The following is a 23,885-nucleotide window of genomic DNA, read 5'->3' as shown; positions in this document are numbered from 1 at the left end:
ATAACATCAAACACTTGGAATGCATAATGAAATAACATGTAGCAACAACATAGGAACAAAACAGGAACAAAACAGGAACAAAACATAAACATTACCTCAAATTGAAATTGAAACAGGAAAAATGTAATTTTTTCGGCACTTACCAATTCCCAGCAAGAAGAATACTAAGCGTTTGGGACGATTTAGGAAGAGCTAACATGCATAGATGATAAGGACTTGTATCGGAGGGCTCCCGGAGTCATAGACGACGTCGGAGGAGAAGCAGCAACTCTGATTCGAGAATGCGACGACGAGGTTGGAAGGAAACACAAACCAAAGTAGAAGGCGATATCGTGAAAGTTGAACACAGTAGCATTACCCTTCTTTTCTTCTGATCATCAATTGGAGCACTTGTCTACTGATTGCATCGATTGAACTCGAATTCTCCACCCTTCTTTTATCTAACAGGTCAGAATCAACACATGGAAAGAAAACGGTGAATCTTTCGATCGACTTCAGGTTGAATCAACTGATGGAACCGAAAATCAAACAAAGAAAGAAGAGGAAAATTGAAGCAACTGATGGAACTGGTGATTGATCAAAGAAAGAAAATGGTGAATCGTTCGGTCGATCAAAGAAACAAAAGGGTGAATCAAAGAAAGTTGGGGCTAGTGACCTAAAGTTGAGAGCGATCAAAGAAAGAAAAGTGGGGAAGAATGAGATGCTAAGAAGTTATATGAAACAATTAAAATTCATCCCACATCGCTGGTGGGAGCATTCGTTAAAAGCAACTTATTCTATAAAAGGGAGCTTCTATCTCTTGAAAAACCAAACCCAACTACTTTTTGGGCGAGCTGGCTCTTTTGAGTTGCAATCCCTTAGAGTTTGCTTGATCGATTTGGGCCGATTTGGAGTCCGAGTAGGTCCGATTTGGTCCGATTTGGACCGGCTTTGACCGATATTGACCAGAGTCGATTAGTTAACCCTCTAACCCTTATTCGTAATCGGTTGGAGGCCGCCTAGACCGATTTTTACAACACTGATATATATATATATATATATATATATATATATATATATATATATATATATATATATATATATATATATATATATATATATATATATATATATATATATATATATATATAGGGCTAGGTTCAAATGTTTTTAACAACTATTGTGTGCTCGTATGCACAAATCTGGACCAACGAATGGAATAGAGTCAATGGTCATGATCTGATGGTCTATGATATTACAATAGGGTAACATGTACCATATAATCACATAAATTTCAGCATAAGGTTATTTTAGTCAATTAACCTATATTAAAAAAGGAAATTTTCGTATTTTAAGGATAACTAATTCCTTTTTTTTTAAATCTGAGTTTTTTAAAATAATTCGAATTTAATTTTAATATAACTTATAGTAATAATCGATTTTATTCTGTCAGAATGAAAAAAAGTGAACCATAAACTAGTAAAGATATTTTCGATTTTATTCTTGCAGAATATGGTTACATTCAAGATTAAAGCTAAGAATGATTAAAAAAAACATCAAAATCTAACAAAAACACTAATCTATTCTGAAAGAATATTATTTTTAGGAAACACTTTATACATTGTAGCATAACACATTCTGGTATAATACACTCTCATTCTCCATGTTTTCTTCTTTCTCCACATCAATGTTAGCCTCTTCAAAACCTAAATCCACAAAGAAAACATAATCAAGTTTCAAAAACTAAAAAATCCAATGGATTCTAAGAGAATAAAAACTATAAATTCTGACAGAATATAGTAATTTTATAAAGTTTGACAGAATATAGTAGAAAATAAAAACTATAAATTATGACAGAATGTAGTAGAGATTATAAAGTCTGACAGAATGTAGTAGAAAATAAAAACTATAAATTCTAATAGAATGTAGTAAACATTAATGAATAGTAATATATTCCAGTAGAATGTAACCCTCAAACTATAATGAAAAAAGATGGGGTCTTATAGGCATTTCATCGAACATTTAGAAGACAAAAAAATTATGCAAAATTTATTATGACAGAATACTGTAGGTATGAAATACATTAAAAATGGAAAGGAAAGTCAATCTAATTATGAGGTTTTGTTAAATATAATATTGTAGGTATTAAATACATCAGGCAAGCCAATGAATAAATAATCAACGATGGAGTAAAGAATGAAAAACAAATCATGTAGACATCCAGAAAACAAAAAAAAAATTATGCAAATCGGTTTATATGTAAATAAATGAAAACCAAAACTATTGCAAATCTATTTTTTAACACATCGAGTGCATAAGAATTGCAAATATGTTATGTCTAGATTGTAAATAAAGTTCATATAGCTTTAAGTAAATCAGTTCAATTGCAAATAATAATTACCCAAAATCAAGTATGTAATTGATTAAAGAAAAAAATAACAAGTTCAATAAAGGGAAATTTTACTGATTGATTAAAGAATGAGAATTATCCATGGTCCTGTGTCTGGTATCTTGATGAAGATAAACTGTGGCTTAGGGTTACAAAGAAAATAGAAGACGTGATGTGATGATATATAAGGGGATATTCATTTAAAAATCAAAACAAACCTGAAATTTGAATCTAAATAGGATGCACAATTTCGTTGCTTTTCGGCTGACATTTTGATCGATTATGCTTTGATTTAAAGGAACTAATTGTGGTGCTGCAAAATGGATCGAGTATGCTCTGATGGAATCTTCAATTGGAGAGGATGGCGCCGATGGTGAGGAATGAAATAAGAGGGCGTCGGAGGTGGGGAAGGAAGCTGTAGATGATGATAAAGGGGTCGATGGGTGATTTTGTAGAGATCAAAAACTAATTTTCTTGATTTTAAAGATATTTAATGGTTTAAATCTTTACCATAATTAAATGTAGCCAAGATTACTATTATACCATTTTTATTATTTATTATTGAATTTATTTTTGCTTAATTCTGATTGGTTGTTAGAGGCACACAATACTTATTGGAAACATATGAACCTAACTCTCTCTCTCTCTCTCTTTATATATATATATATATATATATATATATATATGCACACACACTAGAAAAGTTTGAGGCTCGTTCTAAGCACGACCCACGGAGGGTACTTTGGGTATTTTTTTTACTGTTATCTACGTATATTCAGCTAATAAAAAAAAGTAGAAGTACAACGCTATAAATGGGTGGATATTCAATGTACAATACATGAATAGGTATAAGAAAATGGAAGTATGTTGTTTTAGTCAACTGTTAAATGAAATCCCATTGCGATTGCATCATATGATTTTGTCACCTCATGGAAAACCTATTAGCATCATTTACAACACGGGGATAAGAGATCTCTTTTGTAAATATTAGACAAATATAGTAATATAGACGCACTTGCAATTACAGATGGGTCTCAAGATTTTGCCTGAAACTGTATTTCTCTTTAAATGACCCAATGTGTGCTTCTAACATACTCATGGAAGGTGACACATCTACATCAACATTGTCATCGATAGTTCCTTTTTCACCTGTTCACCCCAATCTCTCATACCTCATGACAAAGATCCTTTGGACTAATCTTCTAATGACATTGACTTCCACATCTAGTCCCTGTCTTAACAGTTCCTGTAGGCTATAATTGCCCCTGCTCTGCTATCAACACTTTTGGTGTATGAGGCATGCCTAATAACTCCTATGTCCTATTTGCAGGAGATAGTAACAAGCTCTTCCAAAGTTCTTCAATGTAATGCATTTTTTTAATTTATATTTATATTGGATTTTGGTATTTAACATTTGAATAAAAGAAGCATACACCAAAAAAGTACCTGAAATAACATTGTCATATATTCTTAAGTGAAGGTTTTCTCTTTAGAAGACTGTCTTTTCTTATCTCTGCAAGAGCCTTTGATAAAAGAAAATCACCAACAAAAGGCTTAGAATCAGGGTGTCGTAGGCCTATTCTCCCAAGGACTAGAGCAAGCTTCTCTTTTCCAACCTACAACAAACTTAAAAAGATATGAAAACTCTACACAATAAAAAACCAGAAGATCATAAACATAAATTTCAAATCGTCTAAAGATGCATTGAATTCTACCTCTTCAAGTAGGATAAGTGCACGAGGAAACCAGTACCATCGAATTTGCAGAGAAGACTTTGGTGGAACCTTTTGTATTACATTACAAGCGCAATATGCTTGAAAAAGAAGCTTATCATGATGAAAGGGATTGCAAAACAAAAAATGCACTTATGAATGGCAAGCACTTGTATTATTCTAACATTTGTTTCAAAAAACCCCACTCCCCAACAACATTAGAAGCCATAAATTGTATTATTCATACAAAAATACTTCATAACTTTGGGAGAAAATGTCCGGATCGCCTCCCCCTATTCAGTTACTAAATGTCGGCATACACCAATTAACAATTAAAATTCTAAGAAAAATAATTTTTGGACAATGTACCATAAAAAGAAATAGCTATTATTACAATATAAAAGATATGAAGTATTGGAAAATAATTGATATATGTAACCAATATTTGTTCTTACTTTTGAACTAATTTCTACCAAAAATGAGATGGGCTTGAGTTAACGCCTGATCTTGTCATGTCCATGTTCAAGGAAAGTGTTTTACTTAGTTCAATATTATATAATAATTATAAAATGTTCAAGGAAAGTGTTTTACTTAGTTCAATATTATATAATAATTATAAAGTAACTAAAGTAGGTAAATAAGAAGATACAAAATAGTTGCTTACATTTTGAGACATTAATGATACATTTGTTAATATTAATAGTAGGTTCTAAGTCTGCATCAACTATTGCTTTTCTGGTAATCTTGTTAGAACTCATCTCTCATACTCTACAATTTTCCTCTTGTTTCACTTTTATGAACAATGGGGATGACATCCTTTCTACAGACAAATATGAAGAACTTGGTGCGATTACTTTCTATGCAATCAACAAAAACATTTAGGGAGATTTTAAAATTTCCATATAGATTCTTTCATAAGAACGGTGTCATATAAATTAACTCTTTAATCAAGAATTATTTTGGGTTTGGGAACCCTAAGTTATGTTAGGACTGATGGTTTTGTTGGAGGGAAAATTGAGGAAAATACAATTAACTATTTCAGTTTTCACTAATAAGGACAATGTATATTAACTTCTAATTGGCCCCTTTGAACATATTACACCTGATCTGACATAACTGGAGTACATATTAAATGTGTTTAACTTGGTATGGAAGACCAAAATTGAGCCCAATAGTGATATGCAATATGTTTTTTTCTGCTTGCCTTTTTGATTTTGACGAGGAACAAATTTTCACGATGTTACTGTGAAAGTCATGCCATTGATAATGCAAGTTTAAAAATACTCATTGTTTCTCATTCTAGAACTTTTGTTTATATGTTGCAACAAAACAGGATGCATCGACCACATTTTCATGTTCTAGGTTACTCTTTATCATATTGTCTTACAAAATTTAAGTAGGTGAAACATGAAGAAATCAAGCAATCAAGGTAAGTCCAAAAACTCTTGATCAAATAAGACATAAACATGGACTGCAATGTCAACAATTTACAATTCTTTATGAATAGATAATTTTAAAAAACGATCTCAATACAATTTGTAGAAAATAAATTATCATATTTATGTTTTAAAGAAATCAACCCAGCATAATATATATGGGTGTTACTTTTTAGTTAATTTAAAAAGTTATAAAAATAACCCCAATAAACTATGCATGAGTAACATGAGTGTATGTCTTGTTATCTTATTAAATCATATAAGTTATACCTTAACTTTCTTCGACTTGTAAGGTCAGTTACTTTCATTTCAAGGCCGCCAATTTCTTTCTTTGAGCCTCTGTTTCCAATTGAATGATATAAGACTATGTTAAAAATTTTAACTATTTTTGTTTAAAAAGGAAGAACCAGAAGGATATACTCAACTGTAACCATTAAAACAGGTAGCCGAACAAATTGCTCCCTCAATTTTTCCCAAAATTAATCAAGAAAGAAGTAAACAAAAAATTTGAAATTAGATATTTAAAGTTAGGTTTATGTCTAAATTCGAATTTGATGTTTATCAAAAAATTAAATATCATCAATTGAATATGCATGTTATTAGTTTATAGCATTTTGTCAAACAGTTGATATGCATGACATATTACCATATATTGATATTCAATATCACAACCTGTTAGGGTTCAAAGTCACTCTTGGATATATTTGTGCTTTACTCCTTTGTATGTGTAAATGAGTCGTCTTTCTTATAAATAGGAAGTGAGTGACACTCATATTCAGAATGATCATTTTGGAGTGTTAGACTAGAGAGAGAAATTTGTACAAACCCATTTGTATATCATTTCTAGATCTAATATGAGCTTACACAGATTTATTTAGTCCTTGTGTTCTTGAGTTTACATGATGATTCACTAGATCTTTTCTATTCCGCACAAGCCATCATAATCAACACCACTACAATTGGTATCAGAGCGGGTCTTCTTGATTTGATCAAGAATTGATCCATGGTGGCATTCTAGATTTGGTGATTCTTTTTGATCTTTGATCTTCGTGATTTAGAGAGTTTTTGGATTCTAGAAATCGAATTCATCTTTGATTCTATTCAAAATTCGATTTTCTTCACTAGAATTCAAGTGATCTTTGCTTTCTCTTTCTAGAAAACCCATTCAAAATCACACTCTCTCTCTCTACAAAAACTCAAGATCCTATTGATTGATCAATGATGGAAGAAACAATTAATGATGATTGGTTTGTAGAAGGTTTTCCATGGCCATTCAATTTTGAAGGAATTCTTAATTGTTTTGTAACCGGGTATTTCAAACGAAATTTACTCATTTCTAAGGAGAAATGCGAAGTTCAATGGCTATCCTATTGATCATGTTTATCATAAGGCGTTTCTTGATCGTTTGGTAACAACTTTTCATGAAAGAAGGAAGAAGAAGAAAGATGATGAAATAATTGAAGGAGTTCGTCTTGATGAATGCAAATATGGTGATAGTTTTCTTGCTTCTTACCCGAATCTTCATGATGTTCAAGAAAAAGGAGTTCAAATTGATTTTCAAGATGAAAAAGTTTTTTGCTTGATTGGAGTTCAAACCGATGATATTTTGTGTTCTTGTGATTCGTTTGAAAGAATGATTCCTTATCGGAAGCCGGTGATCCAAGAATTTCGCAAGTATCAAACTCCAAAAGATTTGATTCAAACTCACAAAGTTGAAGTTATGGAAAGTGGGTTTGTTCACGAAATCAAGTCTTCAAGATGTAAAAAGATGAGAAAGAAAAGAAGAAGAAGATTAAAAGGAAGAACAAGCGGGTTTATTCACAAAAATCGTCAAATGTGGTGAAATCGAAATCCGTGAAGAAAATTTGGATTCCAAAGCAACAATCTCCAAATGTTGCATTGAATTTGAAGTCAAACCCAAAAGTGTTGGAGGTTCTTTTGAAGATGTTCTTGGTTCGTTGAAGAACACGAAGAACATGAAGAACGAGTTGTACAACACGCATCGTGGGTGGTACAATGTTCAAATTGGAGATTTTCTCGTTCCGAAAAAAGAACCAAGATCTTCTAAATTTGATTCGTTCATTAAAAATGGAAATCGATTCGTTAAAAAGGTATCTCAAATTCTCAAATGGATTCCAAAACATCCATGATTTCGATTCGTATTTTTCGTTTTTCATTTTTGATCGATTTGCCTCATTGGATCAAATTCGTTTCAACCCATTGTTGATCCAATTATTTTTGTTTAGATCAAGTCCAAAGCCAAATTCAAAATCATTTGATTAAATAAATTTTCTTTAAAACAATTTTTGAGCCCAATATCCAAATTCGTTCACTGTTCATCTGATTTCGAAATCCATTCCATAAAAACGAATCTATTACTGTTCATGAAGATCTTTTGAGCCCAAATATTACTAATTGAATTGAGCCCAAAATGTAATATTACTGATTAAATTGAGCCCAATCCATTTTAGCTAATTCAATTAATAAATTCATTCGATACATCTGGAAGCCAATATCAGTCGATCCAATTTCTTGATTTGTTCTTGACAGAAGTTATCGTCTTTCAAAATTGACTCACTACTGTACTTCAAAACATATTGAATCGATATTTGTATATATCGAATCCACTTCCAATCTTGATCTCATGATTTGTAATTCTTCATTTGATCGATTGTTTGCGATAGCAAAGGCTGATGATAGATGATTAGATTGACTTTCGAAAGTCAAAGGACAATCGATTGACGAACAGTGGATTGATATCGTTATCAAGGAACAGTTAATGAAGAACGAAGGTCTAGAGATGAGTATCGATGTGTGATTTTGATTAGTTTTGATCGAATGTTCTTGGGGTCAATGTCAAATCTGTTTGTATGAAGAATTCAATTTCGTTGGTCAACAATTCGATGTTGGTAATCTTATGTGTTCGATTTTGATAGTCTTGACATTTGGAATTCGACTTGGATTGGCATGATCTTGATTTCGAAGGTTTGAGAAGAATAATTTTGAGAGAAGTCGATAGTTTGATGAAGATGGTTGCGAACAAACTGAAACTCAAGAATTCAGATGTTCATTTGTTGGGTTAATTTGATTTGGAATCGATAGTCTAATGTCGATGGGTCTAAGTCGATAACAAGAATGAACGATAAATGAAGGATTGATTTTGATAACAAAGGTTTTCTTTTGATGAATGAACTGTGAATGGAAGTGATGAACTCGACTTGTTAATGTCAATGTCGGTTTTGAGGATAGACTGGAATCAACAATCTGTAAAGTCGATTTTTGGAATTTGAGTCGATACTTTCTGATTCTAATCAAAGTGCTGATGTCGATTTGGATAGTGTTGGGAAGACGAAACCAATAGCAAGAGAAGTCGATGGTTAGTAACTGAAAACAAAGGATCGATGATTGATAGATGGTATTTGTGTTGATGAATGAAAAGCTAAGAACGAATGTTTGGAGTCGACTGCTTTTCAGGTAGTCTGGGGAGTCAAGTATCGATATCTTGGAGACTGATCGATTTCGAATGGTTGGAGGGTCCTTATGTGAAATCGATTTCAAAGGCTTGATGTATTGATGTTGATTTTGGTCGATACTTGGTTATTGATATCAATAGTTGATTTGGGAATGAGTCGTGAAAGGACAATGATTTGATTAGTTGATGACTGGTGATTCGCTTTGGATTGAACACCAAAAAGTGAAGTCTGGAAATCTATTGATATTGGAAGTCGATTGAGTGTGAAGACCTGTAAGTGATAAAGAATTGGATGTCGCTGTGATATTTTGGAGTCAAAGAACGATCAATTGGGTATCGATGATTGTTTAAGTTTTGATGTCCATTGTTGTACAATCGATTTCGAAGGTTTCAAAGTGATGATTTTGGATGTCGATTGATTTCGAAAGTTGGATATTGATGGTTTTGGTCACTGTAATGAAAAGCGAAGCTGAACGGTTAAGAGGTTACTGTTCACGGTTAAGCGTTCAACATACTTGGCTTTCGACATTCCGTTGATCAAGCAAAAATTTTGTTATCAATAGTGTCGACGTTCGTGACTGGAACTAGCGAAGATTTTTTCAAACTGTCGAAATTTTTGAGGCGTCAACTGGAACAAGAGAATTGGGGAAGAAACCACACAAGTTTCAAAATTAGTCCCTGAACTTTCAAAGACATGGCACATTAACTCTATAAGGACTAATTTTCGAAATTGTGATGCATTGTGAAGAAGTTTCGAAAATTGTACCTAAAGTATCGAAATTTATGCAGAAATTACCAACTTTCGAAATTTGGAGTAATTTTGACATCTTAGAAGAAAAGAGGAAGCATTTTCGAAAGAATTTCCTGTAGTTTCGAAAGTTTGGCAGAATTTATCAAATTTCGAAAATGAGTTCATAAAGCTGAGAAATTGGAAAATGTTCATTTCTGGTCCCTGCAGTTTGTGTGAATTAACATTTTCTAGCCAGTTTCGCTCGGGGAGAATTTCACATATTTGGCTGTTTTTGGCGCAACGGGTCCCTGCGAAATTTTGTTATTGACGATTTTTCCCGGATTTTGGAAAATCTTGCAACTTTCACCCAAAAAGTCAAAAAATTTCACAAATTGGAAAATTTTTGAGGCTTTTTCGTAATTGTTTTTCCGTGCAAGATTTTTGGTACACATCAAGGGGGAGTATTGTGAAGTTTATTCCTCGGGCGCTTCTCACCCTTAATGGGTTTTATAATCATTTTTTTATTATAAAAGGGGGAGATTGATGGGTATTCGAAGCGACTTTTTCGGGTATTCATTTGCGGATTTGAAGACCGATGTTACTTCGAGGGATAGTTTGGTATTGATCACACGAGCTCGTTGGATTTGAAGCCGGACATCCAATCCTAACTTTGATGGGGAGAATGTTAGGGTGGAAAGTCACTCTTGGATATATTTGTGCTTTACTCCTTTGTATGTGTAAATGAGTTGTCTTTCCTATAAATAGGAAGTAAGTGACACTCATATTTAGAATGATCATTTTGGAGTGTTAGAGTAGAGAGAGAAATTTGTACAAACTCATTTGTATATCCTTTCTAGATCTAATATGAGCTTACACAGATTTATTTACTCCTTGTGTTCTTGAGTTTACATGATGATTCACTAGATCTTTTCTATTCCGCACAAGCCATCATAATCAACACCACTACACAACCAACACAAACCCACAAGAAATTATTTTATCACGCAAAGATAGCAATAACTACAATTGTAGATATCATAGTACCGATTGCAATACAAACCACTATTCAAAGAAACTGATATAATAAATCCCTATGTATTTAGAAACAAAGCTCACATGATTAATGAAATCAACCTCAAATTAAAGCCCTCAAATGAAAACAGAATCTTTGAAACCCAAAAAACATGTTGACCACATACCTTTATTTGTCCATCAACCATTGGAATCTAAATTTTGTATGAAATCGGTTCTAAACTGAAAAGACTGAAGAATAATGGAGAAATTGCAACGAATATCAGTGTTAGGATGACTGTTAATTACCATAAGCAGGGAAGAGCGTTGACTCGGTGCATAATTCCTGATGACAAGCAGTGATGGTAAGAGACGATTGGCTGAGAGCTTCATAACAGGGAAAGAGAATTAAAACAAACGAAACCTAATTAGATGGAAAATGAAACCCAAAAGTATAAAGAAACATAAAAAAACTAAAAATGATATAATCAAACCCACCTTTATCATTGGACGGTTTGTGAAATGTTGATGACCGAAAATTAGAGTTCCGACAACTACTAATTCTTGATTGCGGAAAGAGGGAGATGAATGATTAATAGATGAAAATCTGAACGAAGTATTGCGGTTAGAAAAAAAATGGAATCTATGTATAAATGCAGAAGGTATCTGTGTTTCTTGGCAAGCAGTCCATAATGAAGTGGTGTGCATAGACTTTGAAGTAAGACGACGTCTTTAAAAAAGCGACGTACCCGACCATATGTATGCTTTGAAGACCCTTTGGAGGCATAAGAGGAAAAGTAAGAAGATATTTGTGTGTCCGTCCGGAAGATCAAGCGGATACGACATGAGGCGTTGTGAATCGAGGGAAAGGGGTGTCTTTGACTTAGGGAGAATGCGATACATTCTATGCAAGGTTGAAAAACACCTGTTATGGTACGTCACGATTGTTATGAGGGTTAGGATACGTGGCATCAAACAAACCCTGTAGATTTTGTGTAGAAGGCAGGAGAAAAACAGGGTTTTCATATATAATAATGATATATAGAGGTAAATTCAATTGAGAAAATAAAAAAGGTTGAGAATAGGTGAATCATTCTCAATCAATCATTTATTTTTGCTGTAAAAGCCCCAACGTACCAGTGGAATTTGGAAAGGAATACACATGTGTTTTCCAACAAAACATGTTTCCTTAAACTATGCTAATCATTACCTTAATATATACAAAAAAATAGTTTTTTTTTTCGTTTTTTTAATTTTTAAGGAGCTATTTTTATCGAAAAATGATTTTAAATATATCAAAATTCATAATTTTTTATTCTCTATAAATAGACATCTATATTGATATAGTTTTAAGATAAAATAAAATTTTTATTTTTTTTATAGTTTCAGCTCTTATTATTCATAAGTGAATAAAAATGCATCAAATGTTTAGTACTTATTCACTTATGAATAAAAAGTATGATTAATTTTTTTTACAGTTCAAATATCATTCATATACAAATATAACATATATAAACTCTTTACAGTTTACATCAGCTCTCGTCACATTTTATATTCACATATGAATAAAACGTGTATTAGTCTTCCTCACAAGTTATTTATAGACAAAATTGCAAGAATGGTGCGTGTGGCTAGGTCGAAATTGCCACTTTGGATCAAAAGGGTTTGGACTAGCACTCATGGTCCAAATGTTTTCATTTTATTGCCACTTTGGTCCAGTTTACTTTAAATTTTTTTATAATGAAAATTTTACCCTTGGTTTTTGTTTTTTTAGTTTTTTTTATTTATTTAAATACTTTTATATTTAAAAGAAAATAAAAAAGAAAACACATCTTTATCTCTCTCTCTCTCTCTCTCTCTCTCTCTCTCTCTCTCTCCTCCCCCTACCGTCTTTCAATGGCACCACCACCGCCCCAACACTGCCATCACCATCACTACCTGTTGAAACCATAAGTCCGAAAACTCTGCCTCAAAGGTTGCTATCATTCAGGCCACCCAGTTCCCCCGACGAAACTTTACTTTCAATCCTCACCCTCGTCTTGTTCAGGCACAATGAGTCCACATTCAATTGAAGTAAAATCTCCAAAATCAAAATGAAAAATTGTTGCACAGGTTCTTCAATTAATCTGAAACCCAATCGTTGCACAAGTTCGTCATTGGAGAAGTAGATTGACAAAGTCGTCGCCGCCACCACTACAAACCCTAGCTTCGATCTATGTGTCGCTACCTGAAACTTTAGGGTTAGGTTTTTGTTGCGGGAGCTTCGATTTGAAATCCCAATGGAGGAATAACTCCGATTGACAGTCCCAGTTTTTACAAAATAAATTAGGAATTTCACAACTTCAGCGTTGGAAATCAATGGTTTGTTATCGTCGAGGAGAGATAGATTAAGTAGCACTGTAACGGCGCACTCTTGAGTCCAAGGATCGGCGTGCTCTTGTAACAGCGTGCCCTAAGCGAACTTCAACCGTGGTACCGGAGGCGGAGGTCGTTGATTGCATTTGGTGGTTGATTGTGGTCTATAGACCATATGTTGAAGATTTACCGTGGTACTGGAGGGTGTGGTTGGGGTGGCTTTTACGGTGACAGTGAAAATCGAGCCACATATGGAGAAGATGAACTGAGAAGGGGGGGTGCTGTAAACCGATCCTGACTGTGATGAAGAAAATAAACATATATGAAAACAGATGGAGAAGAGGAACATATCTGAAAACAGATGGAGTAGACTAACCCTAGATATGATTTCTCATTCTCTTTTCTCCATCTCCATTGACAACCGACGAGTTCAACAATTTTTTCTAGTGTTTTTTTGTTCTTGGTGTTTTTTTTGTTCATCTGGACAATTTTCAGGAAGAAGAAGATGGGTATTTGGAGAGAGAGAGAGAGATAGAGAGTGTGTGACAACCCGAAATTTCTATCTTGTACACTTATTCAAATCAATCAAGGTCAGACTCGTTTTTGCTACCTTCTGGCACTGTTAGAGTCAATTTGAGTGTTCTAAACCTAGTATAACCAAGGTATGAGGCTAGGGATGAGTGTAGTTGAGTGCAACACCTTTCAAATGAGCCAAAAACCCCCATTATGAGGTGTGTGCGGCCGCACACATGGGTGTACGGTCGTACACCCATCCCAACCGTACACTCTCATGTATAAATTAGAGTCTTAGCCTCCATTTACCTCTTTTCACACTCCTAAGCCAAGAAATTGACTTTTCTCTCAAGTATCATCCGTTTTTCATCTAGATCTTCAAGTTGTAAGTGTTTCTTCCTTTGTGTTGTTGATTTATTACACAATCTAGTAAGGATCTATCATTTCATCTATGAAATTACACCTTTTGTTTAGATCTTCAAGTGTTCACCAAGAACACCTACTAAGTTTTGGACCTCAAACACCCCTAAAGGCTTCTATATCGTAAGTACGACTCCTTGTGCTTGTTATTTACTAGTTATACTCCTTAGAAACCATCCAAAACATGATCATCAAGGAGTGTACGGCCGTACACACCCCATGTGGCCGTACACCCCTTTGTTTAGTGCTATTGGGCTTCAAACTCATGTTTTATGCTAGCACATGATCAAGAACACTTATGGGATGCAAGATAGAGACTTGGAATACACTTTTGACCATTTTTACATGATCAACAAGGGTGTACGGCCGTACACTCCTTGTGTGGCCGTACACTCCTTGTGTGGCCGTACACACCCTATTTAAGCCCCAAAATGGCAACAAACTTCCATTAAGACTAAGCATTGGCCAAAGCACACTTCCTAGATGCTTGCTAAGACTTTAAAACACTCAATGGCATGTTTCCCCATGAGTGTGCGGCCGCACACCCACTTGGGCCATACACTCTGGCCGTACACACACATGAAACACACCATTCTGGCCGTACACTCCAAGGTGTGGCCATACACCCATTATATACAACCTTTGGTACTTCTAACACTTCAATCTAAGTGTTTCCTATGTCCTAGGGTGTCTTTTCATACATGATTAGTTGTATAAACACTAATTATATGCTTATTAGGATTCGTTGTGCTCAAGTCTTCACTTGACACTTAGCATCCTACAAACCGATCTTTCATTCGTATTACTCACTGCAGATGAGTTCATACCCCTTTAACTTATCTTTTAAATGATTTTAAATGCTTTTATGGGGGGAGAATACAAGTAGAAACATTATAGTTATTATATCAATCATATGTGATTTATAACTATCAAACAATGAAATTCTTATACTTCAAACTGTGTTGTCAATCAAATTGCTTCAAATCGTTTTACAAACTCTTTTACATGCAAAACTCCTTATCAAACTCTTTCAAACTTATATTTTGTTAAAAGCATATCTATATAGATATAGTTATATAAGTAGGATTGAAAGGACTTAGGACTGATAGCTCGCCTTACTTCCTGTTCCTTGTTTGGTTGTGGACTTAGGGTATCGGTTGTTTGTCCGAAGGTCGTTTGGATCTTAGTTACATACTATGTGTATGTATATAGATATAAAAGTCCTTCATTCAGTTCAATACCTTTGGATAACAAAGTTATACAAACAACATTGCTAGTAAACTATAATAGGTATAGTTTAGGAAGTCACTAAATACTATTACTAGAACAACGAAATATACAAAGAGTCAGTTCATACATGAGTCAATACATACTATAACGAGAAACAATACTCACTATAAAGAGAAACAGATAGAGAACACTATAACGAGAAACAATACTCACTATAAAGAGAAACAGATAGAGAACACTATAACGAGAAACAATACATACTATACACTATATACTAGGGAACATACTACATACTAGACAGAGAGAACATACACTACACTAGTACATACTATACAAATACAAGAATACTATAACATTAATGTGAGATACTACTTCATGGCTCGACATATACTGTTGTGTCACGTTTTGTACCCAGAGTCTCCTGGAGGGAGAGCGTGAATTTGTGTATAGATCTATACAGGACTGACCCTCCTACACCTTGCTGCTAGCTACAATGGGACCTATAGGTCTACGGGTGACGAATGTCATATCATTTCGACGTCTAGAACGTCGTGTTATACTGGTCAATCGAGTATGGTTACAATCATATCACATTTTACCTTAATTAACTAACAAGTTTAAAGGTAGTTAGTACATTGGTAGTTACTTAGATAAAACTACAGTACATCTTCATTTATTCCCATTTCATTCACATTGTGATCTTCTCACATAAACGGTAATGAAAACTATATTTTTGGTAATGATAGTCATACTTTGGGAAAATGCACACTTTTACAAAAGAACAAACATAGGGAACAGTTGGGTCTTGGTAGAAGACTGCTTTAGTAGAATATATAGGATTTTCTAGGAAGTTTACAAACATTTACATCAATTACTTACAAACTCTTACATCAAACATTTGCAAATACATTCTTCAAACTTATACAAACAAAGACACTAAAATACTTATGAACTCACCAGCTTTATTGCTGGTCTACGCTTTCAAAATAACTTGTATTCTCAGGTCGCCAGTAGACAGGTACCGATGGCCAGGTTTTGAGAAGATGGAGCACATTCAAGACTCATCTTTTATTTTGATTATACATTTTGGTGTCTTATAAACTTCAGAACACACTTGTATTAAAATCATTACTATTAATGCAATGGATGATGTTGTTGCTTGTTTACTATTATGCATTGTTGTGATACTGTACATGAAGTCCTCCGCCCCCGAACGTTTCCGCCGTTCCGGTTTTAGGGTGTGACAGAGAGAGAGAGAGAGAGAGAGAGAGAGAGAGAGAGAGATTTTCTTTTTAATTATAAAAGTATTTAAATAAATAAATAAAACTGAAAAAAATAAAATCCAAGGGTAAAATCGTCATTACAAAGAAAATTAAAGTAAATTGGACCAAAGTGGCAACAAAATGGAAACTTTTGGACCATTGGTGTGTAACAACCCGTTGTTATAAGTCAATAGAAGTTTAAGACACAATCATGCACAAGTAAATTCACAACATAGCTTGTTGATATAAGAGCTTTAAATGACTAGAATGCATCCTTACTTAACTTCCATGAAAGTATATGTGCAAAAAACCATGTTAATTTGAGTAAATACAAGCCTAGTACTTAATTTAACAACATAATATATTATATATATGTAGATTTCGGTTTTGGGAATCTAATCCCCAAAACCAAACCGTGAACACTTGCTTTTGGAAGACCAAAACCGAAAACCCTTCACTCTTTGACTCAAAATCGTAAACCCCCTTTCTAGTTGACCTTTAGACCGCAAACACTTCCTTTATGGAAGTGTATGACCGCAAACCCCCTCTTCTTTGACTTTAAGGACCGAAAACTCCATTTCCTTTTGATCTAAACCATAAACACTTCATTTTTGGGAGTGTAGGACCGTAAACTCTTCAAACATCTTCATATCTTATCCAAAGTTAGCTTCCCAATGTGATTACCACCGTAAACCTCACATCCACCGCCTCATGACTTTCCTTCATACTTAAGATACAAATGAATTCATTTCACACATACATAATTACACGTATTCTATCTCGGGAATCATCGCAACCACATCGAATCTAAACAGAAACACACAGTCGAGGTGAGTTCATACCCCTACGTTTTCATGATTTTTCAATGTTTTAGGGGGGAATACAAGTGTAACACAAGAAAATTTGTGTTAATATCTAAATGTTTTTAATATTTATTAATCGTTGCCGTTAATAAAATTATATATATTATATATATAAATTATATAATTAGGGTTCAACATGCTTAGAATTGATAATTTGACTCCATTTCCTGTTCCTTGTTTGGTTGTGGGCTTGAAGTAGAATTATTTATTCGACTGTCTGTTTAATCATAATTATATAAATATTATATTTATATAAGTATAAAATCATTTTAAACTTGTTAAAAAAATATAATTTTTGCAAACTATTTAATACCATTTGGGTATAAATATTGAATTTCACGGAACAACTATATCACATATTTTACAATTTAAACTTTCTGAATTATTAACAATACAAAGGTTTTCGTCACAGTAAAACACACACATATAAACTATAATATGTATAGTTTATGGAACTTACTTACTGCTTTCAAAATTCAGATTACTATATTGAAAACAATATATAAACTATAATAGATACAATTTTATGGATCATATGCACTACATTACATATTTAGAATACATTACAGAAAACAAACATATAAACTATAATAAATATAGTTTATGAGATATACTTACAGTTTATCAATTTCAAAGTAACTTTTCATTATTCTACATGTAACCGTCAATATAGCATTTGTGAGACACACTTCACGTACTTATTTAAGTATCAACCAAGTCCTGAAATTATAACCAGAGTCTCCTGGAGGGAGAGCGTGACACTTGTGTTTAGATCTATACGAGACTGACAATTCCGCACCTGAGCTGCTTGCAACAGCTAGGCCGGCAGGCCTGAGGTGACAAATGTCATACTGATTGCGACGCCTGAAGAAAGTTGCGTTCAGGACATCTTAGTTCATCAAGCATGGTTATGATAACTCACAATTTGGTATTGAACAATACGATTAGTGTAAGAATAAGTAAGCATCTTCACATAGTTTTATTAAATAATAAAACTATAATACAATATTTTACAAGTACAAATACAGAATGCTAAGTCAGTACAGAGAAAACATACTTCTCATGGTTTCATATGGATTTAAAACTATAGCATACTATATCAGAGTACGATAACATTTATACGTTTTGAGTACAACATATTACTACATAAAATATAGGATTTTCTAGGAAAAACATGTTTACATTTTCAAAGAACAATGACAAATTTCAATTACAAACATGCTTATGAACTCACCAACTTAATTGTTGACACTCTTTTCAAAACTACTTGTATTCTCAGGAAATCAGTAAACAGGTATTCATAGGTTTTGAGAAGACGGGGATTCATAGACTCATGTCTTTTAATTTTTGCTATACATTTTCGTGTCAATATACAATGATTTGAACACATATGTAATAACTTATACTTTATCAATACATGGTTGTTGTACTTTGATTACTATTATGCAATTTTTGTGATACTGTACATGGTGTCCTCCGCCCCCGAATGTTTCCGCCGTTCTGGTTTGGGGTGTGACATGGTGCTAGTCCAAACCTGTTTGGCCCAAAGTGGCAATTTTAGACATACCACAGAGACCATTCTAACAATTTTGTCTTATTTATATATGAAAAACACATTTATCATAATTTTATTACAGTTCATTTATTATTCATATATTACTAAGTAGTTCAAAATTTTAAAACACATCATCTTTTATTAACATACTACTTATTCATATTCGAATATCAAATGAACTGTAGTAAAAAACTGATAATTTTTTTATTTATATATGAATATAACATATGACGATCGCTAATACACATTTTTTTCATATATAAATATAACATGTGACGAAAGATGATGTAAAAATAAATATTTTAGGTAAGAAAGTTTTATTACGTGTTATATTTATATATGAATGATACTTAAACTGTAAAAAAGTCAAACATACGTTTTATTCATAAATGAATAACGAATGTACTGTAATAAAAATCTGATCGATTTTTATTCACTTATGAATAACGAGAGCTGAAACTCTAAAAAAAAATTATTTTATCTTAAAACTATATCAATATGGATGTCTATTTATAGAGAATAAAAAATAATGAATTTTGATATATTTAAAATAATTTTTGATCAAAATAGCTTTCTAAAGTCAAAAAAACAAAAAAAAATGCTTTTGTGTATATTAAGGTAATGATTAGCATAGTTTAAGGAAAAATGTCTAGTTGGAAACACATGCGTATCCGTTATCCATTTCCGCCGGTACGCTTAAGTGTTTTGCGGCAAAATAAATGTGTGACTGAGAATGATTCCCGCATTCTCAACCTTTTTTTCTCAATTGAACCCTCCTTTCTCTCTCTTTCTCTCTCTCTCTCTCTCTCTCTCTCTATATATATATATATATATATATATATATATATATATATATATATATATATATATATATACAGTAAATTACACGAATCGTCCCTCATGTAGGTGCCAAAAGGCACGTTTAGTCCCTATTTTCAAAAATTAACTCGGACCGTACCTAATGTGTTTAAAAGTTGAACGTTTCGTCCCTAATTTCGTTAGCCTGACCTAAAAAGACAAATTTACCCTTATTTATTTCTTTTTTATTTTATTTATATTCTTAAATAATTATTTATGCTATTATAAAAGCTTATTGGGTCCCACCTCTAACTCCTTCCCCTTTCTATAACAGGAGAAGACTCTCCTTTAAGCCACTGGAGTTTCAAATATGAGTTTTTGAATGAAGTTTCTGATCTTGGTTTGGAGGCAGAGCAACATCGTCGTTTCAGAATGGACAAATCACAAAGCATATCGTTTCTTCTTTTTGTTGTTAACCTCTCCGGTGAACAGAATAACCACGTCGGAGGTGAATTGGACCATACCTTCTTGTTGTTGTTGTTATCTTCTCTGGTGAACGAAATAGATGCAAATTTGATGATTCGGTGGAGTTGGTTGTGTCTACGGGAGTTTCTGAAAAAAAACAATCATCCCTCTTTCTCCTTTAAACCCACTGATCCGAGAAGAGGAGATGACGACATGGTGGACTTCACTGATGTGCATCTAGAAGAGACACTGTCTCCATTGTTGTTCCATGGTTGCTCGATTTCTGATTCATCATGATCCAATAACTTCAGGTACAATTTATGGAACATGTTTAAATCTGAATATAGGTTTCATCCTTTGTTCATTCTAGAAGAGACATTGTCTCTATTATTGGTCAATGGTTCCTCGATTTCTGATTCATCTACGATTCTTACTGGAGACGACATCTTCATCACCACCGATGTCGTCATCTCTTGTCCTACGTATATTATCCATCCTTCATCATCCCTTCCCCTCTCTCACCAGATCTCCAACACCATAACCCTAAGATTTATTATTCACTGTGACAACGATTAAGCATCTGTAAATTTAAAATCAACAAATCAAACCAAGGAAATGAGAGATCAGGGAGCTTGAGGAGTTCCAAACCACAAATAGAATATATTGTTGTCATGAGGCCGATTTCCATGCAATTTAATAAGAAATCGATTTAACCAAGTGATTTAGAGTTTGTTCCAGGTGGGGGTTATACACTGACGGAAAATCAGATGTGAGTTCAGGTTTTACAGGTGCAATACTGATAGAGAGGGAGAGAGAGATTGAGAGATATAGGGTGGTCGTAGAAGATGACCAGAGTAGGATTAGAGGTAGGGAAAGAAGTGTGTCGATCGAAAGAAGAGGATAACTGGTGTGTGTGGCATGATGTGGGGGTGGTGGTTTCGAACGCAGATGGAGGCGGTGCTGGTTGCTACGACAACGACAGAAAAAGAAATAGAAGAGATGTGTGGTTGTGGTTGGCGGTGACTTCATGGTTGGCGGTGACTTCATGGTTGGCGGTGACTTCGTAAATGGTGTGCAGATCTGTGACGGTGGTGCACAGGCGGCGAACGGAGAAACATAGATGGAGCGGTGGATGGTGGTCTTCATCTGGAGACCTGGTTTCAATGATGTTGAAGGAAAAAAGGGAAAACGAAGGGGGAGGGGGAGCCGGGAGGGGTGGGTTGATTGGTAGGGTATTTTGTTTTTTGTTTTTTTTTTAAATCTAAAAAAATGATAAATAGATATTAAAAAATTAAAAAATAAATTATTAAGGGTAAAAGGGTCATTTTATGTCCACAAGGACGACCCGAGTGAAAAAATAATTATACAGGGACGGTCCGAGTTAATTTTTGAAAATAGGGACTGAACGTGCTTTTTGGCACCTAGACGAGGGACGATTCGTGTAATTTACTCTCTCTCTCTCTCTCTCTCTATATATATATATATATATATATATATATATATATATATATATATTATTTCTAAAAAATAGATTTAAGATGTCTAAGTGTTTAAACTTAAAGTATAATCAGACTTCAATAAAATAGTTATTAAACTTTTCTCCAAGTTTATAAATTAAAAATATAATCAAACAATGCAATCAGGGGTGGTTAAACTAGTTTGGGGGCTCTAAGCGAACCCAAAATTTGGGGCCTTGTGGCCTTTACTATCCGAACCTGATTCCAAAATCCAACTTCACACAGTGAATAGTAAAAAGAAAATTAAGCCTTATGAACCCTAATAGATAATCTAATAATTAGATATTCAAATAATGGAAGGTCCAGAAGGAAAACCGATATACATATAACAATATCAAATTTTTCTCCAAGACTACATATAAAACATATAATGGGCCCCGCCCGACATGGGGCCCCGCTCGGAACAGATCTGTCAGTAATCAGGCCCCTCCCGGTATACATACAAGATATAAACACATGAATAAAAATCACAAAGATAAATATCATACAATATAATCATCAGGCCCAACCAAACATCGGGCCCCACTCGGTATACATATAAACACATAACACATGTAAGAGTCATGCAGACAACTAGCATCCTAAACATAATAAACCATAGGCCGAAACCCTCTAAACACAATGAGGAAACTCACCTCAAGCTGTTGAATCTCTCATATAATATCTCGGTCTACGGATCCGGAAAATCCGCACGCTAACATCATCAAATAATATCCAATTATTAATTGGACCTCGACCCATAATCAAGAATCTAAATTACTTGTCCAACATCTAGGGTAAAAGACCATTTTACCTATTTTCTTACTTGACCCAAAACCAAGGCCCAACCCATTTGCTCAAAAGGCCCAAATTCCTAAATGGCATCCCAAGGCCCAATATGGCCCAATTTCCTAGTTGGGTCCAAAAAATCATCATGGACCTAATTCCAAGAAAACCCATAGTCTATTCATTGCCCAAAGTCAGAAATCTAATAGCCCAACAAGGCCCAAACACTAAAAGTCCAAAAATTCAACCGGTCAAAGAAGTCAACACTGACTGAGTACACCTTGTGTACTCAGTCAGTACACCCAGTGTATTCTGAGTCTTGACCAATCCACGGGGTGTTGACCCAGCACGCACTGCGTACACTGAGGTACACCCCGCGTACGCTCTCAGCCTTAATTCATCCAGAAAAGGTCTTAAACGTTTAAGCCAAAACGTCCATTACTCAGAACCAGTTCCAAAAGATGTCTTGATCCATAAAGTCGATAACTTTGCGCTTTTTCATGGCTCAGTGGGTCCCAAATCTAAGCCATAGCTCTACAACTTCATCAAAGGAGCTAATATGTTGGGTTTTAGTATACCAATGTTACCATTGTTGGGTTTTAGTATACTACAACATCCTATGGTGCACATACAACCCTAAATGCTTTGGATCTATGTTTTCTCTAATTATACATGCCATATTGTTTCCAAAGCATGAAGCCTACAACTAGCATACAGTTGACATAAACAACATAGAATTGAGTTATAGAATTACCTCTTTGTTGTAGCTTGTAGTTTTGGCCTTTAAGAACTTAGCACCTCCAATGTGATGCCTCAAATGGTTCACAAACACCATTAACAAAGGAGGAATTGAGAGAGAGGCTACTTAGCACACAAAATCGTTTATCACTCTTCTTAGAATGCATGGGCGCCGATTTTGGTGACTATGGGTTCCTTTTATAGTGTGGCAAAGTCTAGGGTTACATCCATGCAAACCCTAATTCACATGACCCTTCATATTACTTAGGCTCCATGGGTTAAACCTCCATGGACTATCCATGGACTATCATATTGGTTTAGCCTATCCTAAATAACCATGGATCATTGGCCCACACTATAAGAATCATTGATTTACTTAATCAGTCTCCATATCTTTAATTAGTCACTTTTGATCACTAAATTAAGTCCAAATTAATTCTTGATCAATAATAATTAAATAATATAATTTCATATTAATAAATTAGAACTTATAACATATTAATAAATCACAAATAACCTCTTCTCAAAAGTCCATCCTATCAAATTGCTCTGGTGAAGGCAACCCAAATGGACCATGCTACTCTCGGGTCAAGTACATACCAATTATAGTTATGGGCTTAGACACCTAATCTAGCAGTCTTCCACTTGGATAAGTCTAATAACTATTATTGCAAG

This window comes from Lactuca virosa, chromosome 1, assembly GCF_052849685.1.
Source record: "Lactuca virosa cultivar CGN04683 chromosome 1, Lactuca_virosa_CGN04683_v6, whole genome shotgun sequence".
Classification (NCBI taxonomy): Eukaryota; Viridiplantae; Streptophyta; class Magnoliopsida; order Asterales; family Asteraceae; genus Lactuca; species Lactuca virosa.
The sequence above is the reverse complement of the archived record's forward strand: the minus strand, read 5'-3'. Positions refer to the sequence as shown.